Genomic DNA, 17346 nt, shown 5'->3' on the forward strand with positions numbered 1-17346 from the left:
AACATTCTGTCTGTCTCATATTTTTTCTGACTAGAGAACTTTCTTTAATAGTTCTTGTAGAGCCTGTGGACAAATAATTTCTTGCGAATAAAACCCTGGGTTCACAATTTCTTTCTTTGAGCAATTTCAATATCACTCTCTCCTTTTCTTGCTTATCTGGATTCTGAGTAATATTCTGCTGTACGTCTTATCCTTATGCTCTGGAGTAAATCTATTTTATCCGGTTACCTTCAGAATTTTCTCTTGGCCATTGCTTTTTGGCATATTGAATAACATAAGATCTAACAGTGTGGTTTAATTCTTTGTTTTGTATTTAGTCTGTTTTGTTTTCTCTTCACTTCTTGAATCTTTGCTTCAGTGTCTGTCACTAGTAATAGAACATTCTTAGCCATTATGCTTTCAAATATTTTGTCTGTCCTCTTTTCTGTTTCTTCTCCTTCTGGTATTCCATGAGATGTGTTAGACAATTTGATAATGTCCCATAGCTCTTGGTTACTATGTTCTCTCTCTCTCTCTCTCTCTCTCTCTCTCTCTCTCTCTCTCTCTCTCTCTCTCTCCCTTCTCCTCTCCTCTCCTCTTCTCTTCTCTGTTTCTCTTTTTTTCCATTCTTGTCTTTATGTTTCAGTTTGGGTAATGTTGCATGGTCTATTTTTCAAGCTTGCAAATGCTTTCTTCAGCTGTGTCAAGTCATCTGTGAATCTATCTAATGCATTTTTCAACTATGAGTTTTTTATTTCTAATATTTATATTTGATTGTTTCCTTTAGTTTTCTTAATCTTCTGGAATTATAAATCTCTTTTAGAACTGTTAATGTATTAATCATCATTGTTTTAAATAATCTGTCTGATAGCTACAACACCTGTGTCCTGAGTCTGGTTCTAATGACTTGCTTTGTACCTTGGACTGCTTTTCTTTAATTTTTAGTATGCTATATAACTTTAGGTGGAAAGGCATACATAGTGTATAATACAGTAGCTACTTTATGGTTTGAAATGAGCACTCTTCTATTTGGTAGGGCTTTGGTTTGAGAGTTTACAGCAATACAATAAGTAGTAAAGATGTGCTTGAGGTTTGCTCCTCTTTTGGATTTGAGTCTCTGTACTTGGTTTTTGGCCTTCTTTTTATGTTCCCCAGAAAGTATTTGTCTTTTAAAGCTCTCTCAGCTGCATTCCACTGTTATTTTTGTACAGCATTGGTGAACATGGTGGTATAGAGTGGAATTACAGAACATTCTCTGATGTTATGATTAGGCTGCTATTTTAGATAGGCACTGTGAACCTGTCTTGTAAGTGTGGCTTCACAAGTATTTCTGTCCCTCTTCTAGATATAAGGCTGGGCCCAGCATATATTTCTTCCTTCTCCCAGTGATAAAGAATCATTTTCTTCTGCTTTCCTTCTTCAGCTGCACTGGGTTCCTCCAGTTTCTTCAAGAGACATTTTAGATTGAGAAAGTGAAAAGACAACCTACAGAAAGGAAGAAAATATTTGCAAAGCATCTATCTGATAAGAAAATATATCCAGAGTATATAAAGAAATGTTGAAACTTGATGATCAAAGATAAATATCCTTATAAAAATATGGACAAAGGATCTAAATAAACATTTTTCCAAGGAAGGTATAAAAATGACCAATTAGCTCATGAAAAGAGGCTTAATATCACTAGACCTCAGGAAAATGCAAATCAAAACCATAATGAGATACCACTTTATATCCACTAGGATGGCTAGAATCAAAAAGTCAGATAATAATAAGTGCCTACCAGGATGTGGTAGAATTGGAAAACTCATTCATTACTGATAGGAATGTAAAATGTTGTAGTCACTTTGGAAAACAGTCTGACAGTTCCTCAAATGATTAACACAGAATTACCACATGACCCAAAAATTCCATTCCCAGGTTTCTACCTAAAAGAAACAAATACATATATCTACCAGAAACTTGTACACAAATGTTTATAGCAGCTTTATTAATAATAGTCAAAAGATGGCAACAACCCAAATGTCCATCATCAGATGAATGGATGAATAAAATGTGATCTATCTATGCAGTGGGGGAGGGGGAGGGGACTAGGGTAGATAAAGTTAAGTTTTTGCTTTTGAGGTGGTCAAAATGTTCTAAGACTGACTGTAGTGATGGTTTTACATATCTGTGAAAAAGAGAACACTGAATTGTATATTTTAAATAAGTGAATTCTGTGGTGTGTGAATTGTATTTCAATAAAGCTATTAACAAAAGAGAGAATTTTGTTGCCTTGCCTCGTTGATTAAGGCTTTTTTTCCTTAGGGGAAACAGGAAAGACTTACTCAGGCAGTATTAGGTGATGGCTATCATTTCCCTCCCTAGCTTTTCTAGGTTCATTTCAGTGCCCTCAGACTATAGTTTTTTTTTGTCCTTCCTATTGCAAATTGAGACACAGCCAGCACTGCAGGGGAAGCTTTTACAGGATTTTTCCAATCACCCCGCTGAACTCCTAGTGGAGTTGCTGGCGGTTTCTGGAAGAAGAGCTCTTAAAAGCACATAAATCCCTTCTGCATCTATATCCCCAGGCACTTCATGCCCTGGTACTACCCAACATTTGCCCTTAGCATTCAAAAGAAAAATTTGTAACTCATTCTTCTTACTGTCATATATGTTGTTTGTCTCAGTATATGCTTGAGTACTGTATTTCCCTGAAGGTACTTGTCCTGTCTCCAGATTTCAACTTACTTTTTTGTCATGCCAACTTGGTTTTCTAATAGATTCAAGAAAAGTCATTAACTTGCAGTTTATCCAGTGTTTTTATTTTTGTAAGGATGGGAGTAATGGTCTTTTAAACTCTGTATCTGGAATACATTAATGACACTCTCATATCATAAGATATAAGTAGACACATTAGAAAAATAAGCAATGAGTATGAATAGGCAAGCCAAAAGGGAAGAAATACAAAATTCCAAAACATACAGGAAAATGCTTGATTGAACTAGCATCCAAGAAACTGAAATAAGAAGGAAACAAGTAAGAAAAACAGAGACTTTCACCCAAGTAGATCAGTAAAAATCAAATTTAATGATCATATTTAACAAAATCTCTATAACAATGTGAGCCAGATGCCTTTTGCTTATCAGCTTTTAATGTTCATAATAGTGCTCTGGAATAGATAAAATATTAAGTATGAAAGAGCTGAGTTTGAGTGATTTTCCCAGGGTCGTAGTATCTACTAGGTGTTGTTATAATTGGAACAGATGCAAGCCAGTCCTTAGAATCTGCCCTTGTCACCACTTCACTCTGCTGCCTTTCATAGCACTTGTCGCAAGAATATGGAGGTACAGTAGCTTTGTGCACTGCTGTTTCTGATATATTGGTGCTTCCTTTGTGACTCAGAGAACCTAAAATAAGACAAACCCCAGGACGGTTCATAGGTATATCAGAGAGTTTATCGATGACTTGTTTATATTTTGTTGTTGTTTTACTAGTTTTCTCTTATTTAGATAAAAATTCAAATATTGGGCTTCCAGAAGATGGCGGCTAGGAGAGACAGGACAAAAAACACCTCCATGAAAAATACTAGATAAAAGCCAGAAAGTGACCCAGAACACCAGTTCCAGGAATGCACTGGCTGGACAAGGTCTGCTAAATCCACAGGGACCATGCACTTGGTGAAACTGGGAGTCTACATTCTGAAATGAATGAGTAAGCCTGCTGAATATCCAGCAGCCACACTGAAGTGTGGGGAAACCATGGGTTGGTGTTTGCAGTTGGGCTAGTTCTTTTTTAAAAAACCCAAAAGTGGCTGTGGATACGGTAGTGAGAACCACACAGTGAAGTGCGGCAGGAACAGGCTGTGCCAACACCTCAATACCTGGTATGCACGATACCTTTCATGCACCCGCTGCTAATTGTCTCAGAGCAAGGAAGACAGAGAGGAGCCAAAAGGGGAAAATAACCATGCCCCTTACAGCCATCTTCCTGTCAGGCTGGGAACGCTCCTGTCTGGCACTAGCGCCATAGCCCAGAGCTGTGCCAAAAAACCCAGCGTGACAGAAAGTGTTTCCAGTAACACACATGCACCACAATATCAGGCATGGACAATAGCCTTTTGTGCACCCATAGCTAATTGTCCCAGAGCTAGGAAGGTAGAGGTGTGTGAAAAGGGGGAAATTAACATGCTCCATACAGCCATCCTTACAGCAGGCTGGGAACGCACGTACATGGTCTAGTGGCCCAGAACTTCCCTTGAAGGGTGGCATGCACTTGTGATGTAGCAAAGCCTTCCCTCAGCAGAGGCTCTGGGAGGGCACAGCTTGGAAGAGGGACCCACTCGGAAATCCCGGGGACCATACACCAATACCAAGGACTTATGGGTCAGCACCAGAGACAATCTGTGGCGAGACTGAACTGAAGGTTTAGACTCTTGCAACAGCCTTAAATCTCCAGGAACAACTGGAAGTTTGATTATTAAAGCCGTCCTCCCTCCCTCTCTGCTCAGACACACGCCCCACATTCAGGGTGGACAGCACCAACAACACACCCATACTTGGTGCACCAATTGGAACCCCACAAGAATCAGACTGCCACACACCACAAAGACAAAGTTGGGGAGAACTGGCTTGAGGGGAATAGGTGGCTCTCGGATGCCACCTGCTGGTTAAAGTGTATGCCACCAAGCTGTAGATCTGACAAGTTAGAGATAAGAACACTATCAAGTTAAGCAAATGCCAAGAGGCCAAAAACGACAGAAAAATTTAAAGCATATGAAAAAACCAGATGACATGGATAACCCAGACCCAAACATGCAGATCAAAAGATCAGAGGAGATACAGTACTTGGAGCAATTACTCAAAGAATTAAAGATAAACAACAAGAGCATGGCATAGAATATAAAGGACATGAAGAAGAGCATGGCACAGGATATAAATGACATGAAGAAGACCCTAGAATATTATAAATATTTCTACATAAAGAAGAAATTGCAAGAGTAAATAAAAAAAAAAGCAGATGATCTTATGGAAATAAAAGAAACTGTTGACCAAACTAAAAAGATTCTGGATATTCATAGTACAAGACTAGAGGAAGCTGAACGATGAATCAGTGACCTGGAGGAGGACAAAACAGAAAATGAAAGAACAAAAGTAAGAATGGGGAAAAAAATAAAAAAAAATTGAAATGGACCTCAGGAATATGATAGACAAAATAAAACATCCAAATATAAGACTCATTGGTGTCCCAGAAGGGGAAGAGAATGGTAAAGGTCTAGAAAGAATATTCAAATAAATTGTTGGGGAAACTTTCCAAACTACACAATGTAAATACACAAAGCATAAATGCTCAGCAAACTCTGAATAGAATAAATACAAGTAAACCCACTCCAAGACATATTCTGATCAGACTGTCAAATACTGAAGAGAAGGAGCAAGTTCTGAAAGCAGCAAGAGAAAAGCAATTCACCACATACAAAGGAAACAACATAAGACTAAGTAGTGACTACTCAGTGGCCACCATGGAGGCGAGAAGGCAGTGGCATGAAATATTTAAAACTCTGAAAGAGAAAAATTTCCAACCAAGAATTCTTTATCCAGCAAAACTCTCCTTCAAATTTGAGGAAGAGCTTAAATTTTTCACAGACAAATGCTGAGAGATTTTGCTAATGAAAGACCCACCCTACTTCAGATACTAAAGGGAGACCTACCAACAGAGAAACAAAGAAAGGAGAGAGAGAGATGGAGAAAGGTTCAGTAATATATTGTTGGATTCAATTTGCTAATATTTTGTTGAGAATTTTAGCATCTATATTTATAGAGATATTTGTTTGTAGTTTTCCTTTCTTGTAATGTCTTTATCTGGTTTTATCATCAGGGTAATGCTGGGACTTGTGTAACTTCTCCCCTCCAGTCTTATCAAATATATAATTGGGTTTAAACAATAGGTGCTACCTCATTATGTTATTATGCAGGTTAAACCACTAAATACATGTAAAGCACCTACGCCAGAGTCTAGTACATAGTAAGTACTAAATATATATATTTTGAAATATTGCTTTCTTGGAGGTAAATTCTAATTGGTTACAATTCAGTATTCAATTACCATGTTGTTAGATTTCACTTGTTAAATGTTTGTTTATGACTTTTTCTTTGGTGTTTGTAAAGTGATTCACTTATCATCTTCTTTATATATCCTGTTATTCTCAACCTTTGGTATCAAGGTTCAGCTAAATTCCAAAAGTGAGGTGAATAGCCATCCATCTTTTTTATGCTCAGGAAGTATTTACATAGTATAGGAAACCATCTGGGCCTGGGACCTATTTTTGTAGTAGTTATATATTGCTGTGTAGCAAATTACCCCTAAAACTTTATGGTTTAAAACAGCAAATATTTATTACCTCATAATTTCTATAGATCAAGAAACTAAGTATGTATCTCTCACAGGCTGCAATCAAGGTGTTGGCTGGGATTTCAGTCATCTTAGGGCTATGTAGGGGGAGGATACATTTCCAACCTCACTCATGTGGTTGTTGGCAAGATGCAGTTTCCTGTGGGTTGTTTGACTGAAGACCTCAGTTCTTCATGGGCTGTTGGCCAGAGGCCCCCTCAGTTCCTTGACACATGGAACTCTCCCCAGGGCAGCTCACAACTTGGTGACTGGCTTCACTATGGGAAAGAGTCATGTAGCAAAACAGGAGTGCCCATCTGTTTTGTAACCCAACCTTGAAAGTAATATCCCATCACTTTTGCTGCAGTTTATTGGCTAGAAGAAGCAAGTTGCTAGTCCAGCCACCCTCAAAGGGAGGAGATTACACAAGGGTGTGAATACCAGTAGGTGCTATTATGGGTCATTTTAGAGGCTGCCTGCAACAAATTTTAAAGGTAGATCTTTGACTACCCTTCCACTTTCTTCTATGGATATTTGTCCATATTAGTCCTATACCTTTTGTTACACAATTTTGGTAATTTATGATTGCTTACCAAATAATTATGCTTCTGTTTTGAAAATTTATTTGTTAAAATATCCAATCTGGAGCTGAAGCTTATTTCTATCATTATTTATGTCTCCCCTCTCTTTTTCTTTATCAGAAAGAACATTTGTCTAATTTGTTGGTCATTGCAAAGAAGCAGTTTTTTGTGTAGTGCTCAACTCTATTTTTTGTATTTCCTTTCATTGAATTCTGACTTTATTAATTACTTCATTTTACTTTTATTTGAGCTTATTGTGTGTGCTTTCACCTAGATTCTTGAAAGCTTGGTTTCTTTGTTTTCAATTTTGATTTCTAATAAATGCATTTAAGGCCATGTATTTTCCTCTGAATACTAGTTTGGCTACACCCCACTGGTTTTGATATGTAGAGCTCTTATTGCTTTTCACTTTGCAATGGTTTGTAATTCCCATTTTAATTGATTTCTCCTTAACTAGATTAAAAGTGCAGTGCCCCACCTTTCTTATTTTCATGGGCATAGATTTTAAACCATCCTTATTTTTGCTTGTTTGTTAAACTGCAATTTTATTGCCCTGTGGTTAATGTGGTCCTAGATGATTTTTTCTTTTATTTTTTATTCAAATAACATATACATGGCCTAAAATTCCCCCATTTTACATATATAATTCAGTACTATTAATTACACTTGTGATTTCATGTTACCATTACCACCACCTATTACCAAAATTTTATAATAGACCCAAAGAGAAACTTTGTACAATTTAAGCATTAACTCTCCATTCCCTACCTCGAGCCTAGTCCCTGGTAACCTAACCTGTATTCTAGATTCTGATTCTATGAATTTGCTTACTCTAATTATTTCATATCAGTGAGATCATAAAGTATTTGTACTTTTGTGACTGGCTTATTTCATGCAGCCTGACGTCTTCAAGGTTCATCCGTGTTCTTGCATGCATCAGAACTTTATTCTTTTTTAATGCTGAGTAGTGTTCCATTATATGTATATACCACATTTTGTATACCCATTCATCAGTTGATGGACACTTGGGTTGTTTCCATTTTTTGGCAATGTGAATGAGGCTGTTATGAACATCAGTGCACAAATATCTGTTTAAGTCCCTTCCAGGTCACATGGTAATTCTATACCTAGCTTTCTGAGGAACTGTCAAACTGTCTTTCATAGCAGCTTCATCATTTTACATTTCCACCAGCAATGATTGAGTGTTCCTATTTCTCCACATTCTCCCCAATGCTTATAATTTTCCTGTTTTTAACTAGTAGCCATTCTCATTGATGTGAGGTGGTATCTCACTGAAGTTCTGATGTGCATGTCCCTAGTAGCTAATGACAGTGAGCATCTTTTCATGTGGTTTTTGGCCATCTGTGTATCCTTTGGAGAAATGGCTAGTCAAGTCTTTTGCTTATTTTTTAATTGAGTTGTTTATCTTTTTATTGTTGAGTTGTAGGATTTCTTTATATACGCTGGATAGTAAACCCTTTTTGGATATGTAGTTTCCAAATACTTTTTCCCATTGAGTAGATTCTTTTTTCACTTTCATGATAAACCCTTTGATGCATAAAAGTTTTTAATTTTAAACATTTTTTTTCTTTTGGTGCTTGTGGTTTAAGTGTAAAGTCTATGGAACCATAGTCTAACACAAGATCCTAAAGATGTTTCCCTATATTTTTTTCTGGAGTTGATAGTCCTGGTTTTTCTAGTTAGGTCTTTGATCCATTTTGAGTTAATTTTTGTGTATGGTGTGAAAGAGGAGAGGGGTCTTCATTCTTTTTTTTTTTTTTTAGCATATAGTTATCCAGTTATCCTAGTACCATGTGTTGAAGAGATTATACTTTCCCAATTGAGTGGACTTTGCAGTCTTGTCAAAAATAAATTGGCCAAAAAAAAAAAAAAAAAAAAGTAAATGAACAATGGAGGGGAGGAAGGAAATGGGATGTTTGGGATGTTCTTTTTTTACTTTAATCTTTATTTTATTTTTTGGATAATGAAAATGTTCAAACTTTGATTGTGGTGATAAATGCACAACTATATGACAATACTGTTAACAACAGATTGTATACTTTGAATGATTGTATGTTATGTGATTATATCTCAATAAAATTGCATTAAAAAATAAAAAAAATTCAAATACCATAAAATTCACCATTTAAACTGTACTATTCAGGGTATTTTAGTATTTTCACCAGGTTGTACAAGCATCATCACTATTGAATTCCAGAAGCTTTTCATCAGACTACAAAGAAACCCATATACACTAACAGTCACTTCCCATTCTTCCCTCCCCCCAGATTGAGCAATGACTAATCTATTTTTGTCTCTAGAGATTTAAGTATACTGAACATTTCATACAGAGGAAATCATACAATATTTGGCCTCTTGTGTTTGGCTCTTTTCATTTATCACAACGTTTTTAGGTTTAAACCATGATCTAGCCCATATCAGTACTTTATTCCCCCCTGGGGGGAAGTCAGGGGCACATCTAATAGCCATCTGTCATCTCCCAGTCTTCACTTAACACCATTTGCTTTTCTATTGTGTGCAGATGTTTCAGTATGTTTCCATTCCACAGCCCATGAGCGATATTAGTCTAATGAAAAGACGTGGCCTACCTTAAACCCAGAAACCAGAAACAGCAACAAGCATTTCCAGTTGCTTATGAGAGCAGGAACTCTTAGTGGCACCTCCACACCACCTCTGAGGTCACATAAATACACCTGCCCTTAAGCAGCGCATATCTGTGTCTCCTCTCCAACTGGAAATGTGGTATGTATTCTTCTTGCCATTCACCAACCCTGACCCCAGCATTTCTGTTCCTTTAAGTCCAGGATGGCAATGCTTCTGCTCATACCAAATTCTCAAAAACCTTTTCTGCTTTCCATGCAGTGTAAGGGGGATTCAAGCCATCCAACAAAAGAATTTTGTTTCTTTCCTGAATAATTGCATCTCCAATCCTGACTTCCTCTGAGATGGCTGACTGGATCCATGAGTCACATGTCTAATCTCCTACACAAACAGCTCTTCAGACCCATCCTCCTTAGCAAAATGTCAGGCAGCTATATCCCCCTGAAGAGCTCTGTTCTCTTGGAGCCCACTTCCAAGGATCTCAGAGAGGGCCCTGATAGAGCTGTTTGCAGCCCTAATCTCAGAACAGGCTACCTGGATATGCTGCAAATTTTCTAAGACATCAATTGCTGGTTCCTTTGTGCTTGAGAGTTTAATCTTCAAATTATGTCTTTCCTTCCACGTTATACTATAAGCAACAAGGAGAAACCAGGCTACCACAAACAGTTTGGCTTATTCTTAAACTTGGGGAAGAAATGAATGGCACCTCAAGGTGGATAACCACAACCCTTATGCCATGGTACCACTTATGCATGCACCAATATTCAATATTATTGAAATTACTGACTCCAACCAATGAGCAACTTGTAAATATTTCACTATTTTAGATTTGACTAAAATATCCTGTTCAATGCCTATAACAATAGCTTTTAAGTTGCAGCTTGCTTTCACCTCTAAAGGGATATGATGAACCATTCCCTAGATATAAGGGGTACCCCAACAGCATAGTCATCACACAATCTTTGCGGGCAAGATTCTAACTGCATGATATTTTATTGATGATGTTATGTTCCCTCCTCAAGGAGAATTTTTTGGCACACTAATTCAGGGCAAACAAATACTGAAAAAGGACTTCACAAAGGAGAGTGGGCCATTGCCCCAAACACAGTGCAAGGTCCTGATGTCTCAGTTAATTTTCTGAAATTTATTTGGTAAACCAAGAGCTGTTCCTTCTGTGACACTGTTAAGAAACAGCCATTGACTTTCTCAGCACCCTCAACTTCTTTAAAACTCTTTTGGGTTCTGGACACAGCATTTTCCTCATTAAAATGAGCCCTTGTTTACTTAACACATTTATGGAGTTATTTATAAATTGGTCCAACTTAAATGGGACTCCCTCCAAGGAATGGCTCAGAATCTGTCCAAACTGCATAACAACAGTCAATCCTATTAGTACACATTCAAAACTTCTTCACTGGAGAGGTTTTAGCTACCTTCTTTGTTTGCTTCTTAAAATATCTGATTTAGCATGGTGGCCATTAATTTCCCAAGGGATTCTGAGGTAAGAAATGGCCCTCTTAACTTGTATGCTATTTGCAATTTGAGCAGAAATTCCTGCCACATTCTGGAGTCTCCAGGAAATAGAAACTTTCATGGGCCCTGGGTCTTTGACTTTCTGAATCTAACTGCCCATTATAATTTGGGTTGCAAAAAAGAAGCACTCTACAAGGTTGGGAGGCCACCCATGCACTTTTGCTACAGTATGGAGGCAAACCTGGTCCCTCTGGCATGTTCCATTTGCAAGAGGGGATGACCTCCCCTGTCCTCAATCACTTACCAGATGCTATGATACTGGAAGAGGTCACACCTCTCCCAGATCCCTTGACTACCTGGGGAGCCTTTGGGATCAACTGAATGAACAGCAATGGAAGTTCATACACTTTACAGACATCACTGTCATCATCATACATGATGGAGCACAGTGGAGTGTTGCTACTTTTTATCTCTTATCCAGAACACACCTGAAAACTAAAAAAAGATGGGACCCAAGGACCAGCACAATTGGCCAAACTTCAAGCATTTATCTTAGCACTTCATATCCTGGCTCACTATCAGTCCATCTACACATTTTTATAGATAGTTGGGCCATTGCCAGAAGCATTCAGTAAGGGTCAATGGAAACAGCAATTCCTTATCCATGGTTCCCCCTTTGAGGTAAGCAACAACCTTGGGAATCTCTTTTCCCATAGATAGCCAAAATATGAATAAAGGTCACACATGCTTCTACATCTCATTAGCAATAGAAAGTATCCACAAAACACCTTCTTCACTTCAGAGCTCCAGATATATTGAAAATGACCAATATTTCATCTCAGAATACACTATGCTTGGCTCTTGAACAAGGCATTCAACAGTAGTTTCATATTCCTTACTGACCTCATGTGGCAGAGCTCAGAGAGCACCACAATGCCTTATACAAACATATTTAAACTCAGTTAAACTAAAAATGGAATGTTTCTGTCATCAAACATCAAGGGTAATTTTAAATAAATATTCTGACTCTAATGTTTGATATCTGATTGCTAACAACTTTTGGCCTCTCTCCTTCTTGTCTGTGCCCCAAATCTGAGCTAGCTGATAAGACAGCCTGGGTGTTCCTTCTTTTGGCATCAGTGGGAGATGCCAAACCAAGAAGCCCTTTCTTGTGTGTGGGAAACTTCACACTGATCCCACCACAAACATACAAAGCCAGCCTCCTTTCTCTGCCCCACAGAAAGCCTCATTATGTAAGTAATAAAACTTTTCATACCTTCTTATTGTGGGATAGTAGCGTGATATTGGTTACATAGTCTTGACATCAGAAACCAATTTTCAGTGGAAGTTTATCTACAGATGGTCACAATAAGTAGGATTTATGTTGACCATTTTGCTATTTCTTTTCTATATATCTACATACTTTTGTTCCGCTATTCCTCCATTAATGCTTTCTTTTGTGTTAAATAGATGTTTTCTTAGTACCATTTAATACCCTTGCCAGTTCATTAAATTATACTTATTATTTCTTAGATTATTATTATATTATTATTTATATTTATTTTCTTACTCAGAAGTAATTTTAAAAAGCAGTATAAAATTATGTTTTGCTTTTAGCTCTATTTCTTCTCCTATCTTAAGTTTAAAGATAACTGCATAAGGCAATACTTATAAATCTGTGTTGATGGACACAGAATGTACAAATAGGTACAATTTCTGATAATAGCATAACAGAGGATGGAAATGGAGCTATATAAGAGAAGCATTTGTACATACTTTAGAAACTAATCAACATTAATCTGATCTAGATTGTTATAAATTAAGATGATAATTGTAAACGTCAGTTATCATCAACAAAGGAAAATTTTAAAAGAAAATATAGGGAGAAGATAACAACTGGCTTGAAAGAAAAAATAATGTAAGTGGTAAAAAAAAAAAATTAATATGCAAAAAGATTGCCGAAGAAAGAACTAATAGCATAGGGGGAAAGGAGAAGGATTGATGAGGGAAGTGGAAAAAAAAAAACTATCTTCTTAAAATGAGGGGATAAAGAGAGGGGAAAGGTATTATAAGGTATCACATAAAGCAGACTGTGGGATCTGCTAAGCATTTACCTCAGAATCACCTGAGAGCTTGTTAAAAATGCAAAGTGCTGTGTCTCAACCAAGCATACTTGATCAAAAACACTGAGTAGTGGCCTCAGAATCTGCCTTTTAACAAGATCATTAGGTGTTTTATATGCACACTAAACTTGGGAAGCAGTCCTTTGGGCATAAATTTGTCAGAGAAACCATTTCACAAGGGAAGATTGTGCTGCCTTTCAAGAGATTATTTGGTAGGGACCTGCTATTAATTCAATTGGGATGAGCCCTAGAGACATATTTGAAGTTATTTAAATCTTGCAAAGTAAGGAGTTTGATGTGAGCTGCAGATCAGCACATGAGTTTAATTTATTTTGGATGCTATAAGGAGAAAAAGGATCAGAACTAATGGGAAAACTTTTGTATTCCTTCAAACTGGCTAAAGTGAAATACTGTACTTTCTCTTTAGGAATAAGATCAAGGCTAAAGGAGTTGTTTTGGTATGATTAAAAGCTTACTATAATAAACCTAGAATATATATAACAATAATACATTGGACTGGGGGTTGGGATAAGCAATAAAAATAAGAAATTTTACTGAGGAAAGGGGGTGTGTGTGATGAGAACTGGAACATGAGTTGAGGAAATCACTTTCAAAATTTGGAGACTTTAGTTCAAATTCCCAGAGCATTTAGGTCCGGCCCAAGCCCCTTTTACTTATTTTCTTTCTCCCACCAGCCAAGGCATGATTTAATGTCCTAAATGGGCATTTCTGTCCATTTCCAGCTTAGATTCCTCCATAACACAGCATGATGTTGCTGTGGACAATTTCACTTCACCCTCCAATCCCACCTTCTCCTACTGAGTCTGACAAACTCAGTGTCTTTTAATTTTAAGCACTGGTGACTACAAGAGACCTGAGAAAGTTTCACAAAAATAACAAACAATTAAGAACTTATAGAACTGTGCCCAATCTTAAAACTACTCAAATTTCTTCTCCCTACTTGTCACTCAAATGGAAATGAAATGAAAATTTCTATTTCTAAATGATTTCTATTCTTATCAATACCATAAATATTCACTTAGTATATAGCAGGATGATTTATTAAAGCACTACCAGTAATTTTTTTTTCCTGTACATATTTCCTTATACTCCTTAACATACTCCATTTCAAGGTAGCCATGTTGTGAACTCTCTTGACGAAAGAAAAATAAGAAGCCAGAAAGAAAACAAGTTTCCAGGGGAAATTTTCCTTCTAGGCTTCCTGTTACACTTATCTGAAGCTCCTGGTGTGGATTATTCTAAAGTGTATGGGGGCAAGGGATAAAACAGCCAAGGAGTGGAGAAAAGACCTGTACCCATTTTGGGAAGGCAGAGAGGTTCATGAGTTCTTTCATTGCTGATCCTGCATGCCTCCGACATTGCATGCCTTAAGGACAGGGGTTAGGAGGCAAAGGGGACTGAGTGACTCAAAAGTGGTCCTATTAGACCGGCCCCTAGACATCATAGTTCCCACCTTGGCCTCCAAGTATAGTATTGGAGCCCAAAGTCTCAGCACTTCAAAAGTTCATGTGTGCTAATACCATAGGATCCTTAGAGGCAAGAATTATGGAACAAATTTGGAAGCACCAATCTTTGGTTTGGTTTTGCTGTACAGATGTTTGAAGAATATTAGGTGGATCTATGTAGAAAGGAACCTCCATTAAATATTTCTTAATACACTTCTAGCCAATCTAGTATTATGGGCGCTCAGAGTAAAGTTAATTTTATTTAATGGAAATAAAAAAATGCAACATTTTTGCACACCCAAAATAGTGGTTACAAACACATACCTTCTATAAGACCTTCATTCAAAGTACTATGTAAGATAATACAGATAATGATAAAACATAGACCTCATTCCCAAGTAAATTACATAAAAACAAATTGTTCATTACAGTATGGCAAGACTTATAAAAGAAATATAAACACAATGTTATGTGAACAGAGTGACAGACAGATTGTAGAGAGAAATATGTTTTTTGTATTGAAAAACAACTCAACCAATGCTTGTCCTGTGAATATGTCAAATGGGCTAAATTAGGTTCAACTAGATAATTAAAGTTTAGTTCTTTAGATTGTGGAATTGTGTCAGGGTACCCTTTGGTTGATTCTTAAAAAATGTATGTCCCAATCTGAGACATAGGTATTATTTTCAGCCCCTTGTGGGATCCATTCTGTAAATAATTTCTCACAGATTTCAATACCATTATCATTACAACCTTTTCCACCATGACTCTACCACAACCAGTACCACCAATACTAACATCCCTGCTAACAACACCATCTCCATTATCACTACCAGCATTGTGAACACTTCTGTCATCACTGATAGAATCACCACCACCACCACTTCACCAAAACCAACCACGTTAATGACCTGAATACAGTCTATCCTACACTTATATCCTTACAACTATCCAGAAGTCTTAGATCCTGCCGTGGTCTTTGTTTACAGAGTCTCCAAGAAGCTTTGAAATTTAGTCTGAATGTTTCCCTTCATTTTTGCCTCAATATTTTTTCCTTTAATCTAATTTAACTCACCTAAACAATTCCATTGCTTAGTGTACCCAGAAGACTATTATCCCCCTTGATCAGTCTTATTGTGGCATAGTCACTATTCGGTTGTGAATACTTGGGTATTTATGTAGCTGATACAATGATCTGTATTGAGATGGGCCAAAAGGAATTTAGGTAACTTTTACTTTTTTTCTACTTTTGACTTTGCTGAACTAAGAACATATCAGAATTTCTCCCTGCAGAAAACAACTATAAAACTGGGACATAATACAAAATCAACTAAATGAAAGTACTGGAAAGTGAACAAAAGTCAACAGCCTCTAGTGGAGAATAAGTACTGAAGGAGAGGATACAAGGAGCTACACATAAAGGAACACTAGCAGCTTGTGAGGCAGGCACATATGTGGTGGAGAGAAAGGTAGGAAAACTCAATCTTTCACGAATGGGGAGAAGGAAAGATAGGAAACCATAATCAAGAAGAGATTTCAGGAATTCTGGAAAGGAAAAGGACAGAGAGAATTTAAAACTCATGGAAGAATTTAACATGACTTGGTATAGCAAAGAAAACAGCACTCATTGGAGATAAACAACAGTCCAGAATCCCCCCAACCTAGTATTAATAATATCTAGGATCCAATCCCAAAATAAATTTTCAAGAGAAAAGAAAATCTATATAGTATGACTCTAGGTTGAAGCAGATGTTTCTAGTAACTGACAAGAATTTTAGAGTACATATTATAAATACCCTTAATGAAGCAAAATAAAACATGTTGAATAAATGATAATCTGAACAGAAAAATGGTAAAACTCAGCAGATAATTAGAAGCAATAAACAATGAAAATTCTAGAACAGATAAATACACCTTATTAAATAAAATGTGCATGAAAACAGTGAAATGGAAATGACAGAGAAGAGAGAAAGTTCACATGGAGAGAGATTAATAGAAATTTTCTAAGATAGTAACAGAAAGGAAAAACTGAAAAATAAATAACAGAACTTTAGGGACCTGCTAAATGTAACCAAATGATTGCACACGTGTAAGTGGAATACCAGAAGGAAAAGAGAAAGTGAGAAAAAATGGGACAAAAGCTATTTGAATATGTCATCCTCCAAACATTTTCCCAATTTGATAAAAGACAAAAACATAGGGATTCAAGGTGCTAAACGGGCACCAAACATAGAAAACACAAAGAAGCCCAAGCCCAGGAACATCAGGCTCACACTTGAAAACCAGAAATGAAGAGCAAATATTCAAAGTGGCAAATAAAAATGGCCTATTACCTAAAGGGTAATAATCTGATTAACTGCTAACATGTCATCAAAATCCATGAAGTAAAGAAGAGAGTGGAACAATTTAAAGTGTTGGTGGTGGTGGTGGGGGTGGGGGGGGTGGAAGGAGGAATTTTATCAATACAGAATTATGTATCCAGGTAAATCTTCTTGAAAAATGAGTTTAATATAGGTACTTTCAGATAAAGAAAACTAAGAGAACCTATTTTCAGCCCATCTACACTATAACAATCAATATTCTGCCGCTCTAAAAGTCAGCATTACTCCATATAGCAACTGCTAAGAGTGTGAAAAAGACTTCAATTAGAGAGATGAATGAAGCTGATCTGGTTAAGACTAAGGTAAATAAGAATACAGGGTTAAGGATGATAATCTTTGTATTTTAAAGCTTCAA

At 36.9% G+C, this 17346-nt stretch overlaps 1 pseudogene; it reads right to left on the reverse strand.

The window, feature by feature from the left end:
* Positions 1 to 3144: 3144 nt before the first annotated feature.
* LOC119535344 overlaps positions 3145 to 17346 on the reverse strand; it is a 39243-nt pseudogene continuing 25041 nt past the window's right edge.

The sequence above is a fragment of the Choloepus didactylus genome, chromosome 5 (genome assembly GCF_015220235.1).
Source record: "Choloepus didactylus isolate mChoDid1 chromosome 5, mChoDid1.pri, whole genome shotgun sequence".
Lineage (NCBI taxonomy): Eukaryota > Metazoa > Chordata > Mammalia > Pilosa > Megalonychidae > Choloepus > Choloepus didactylus.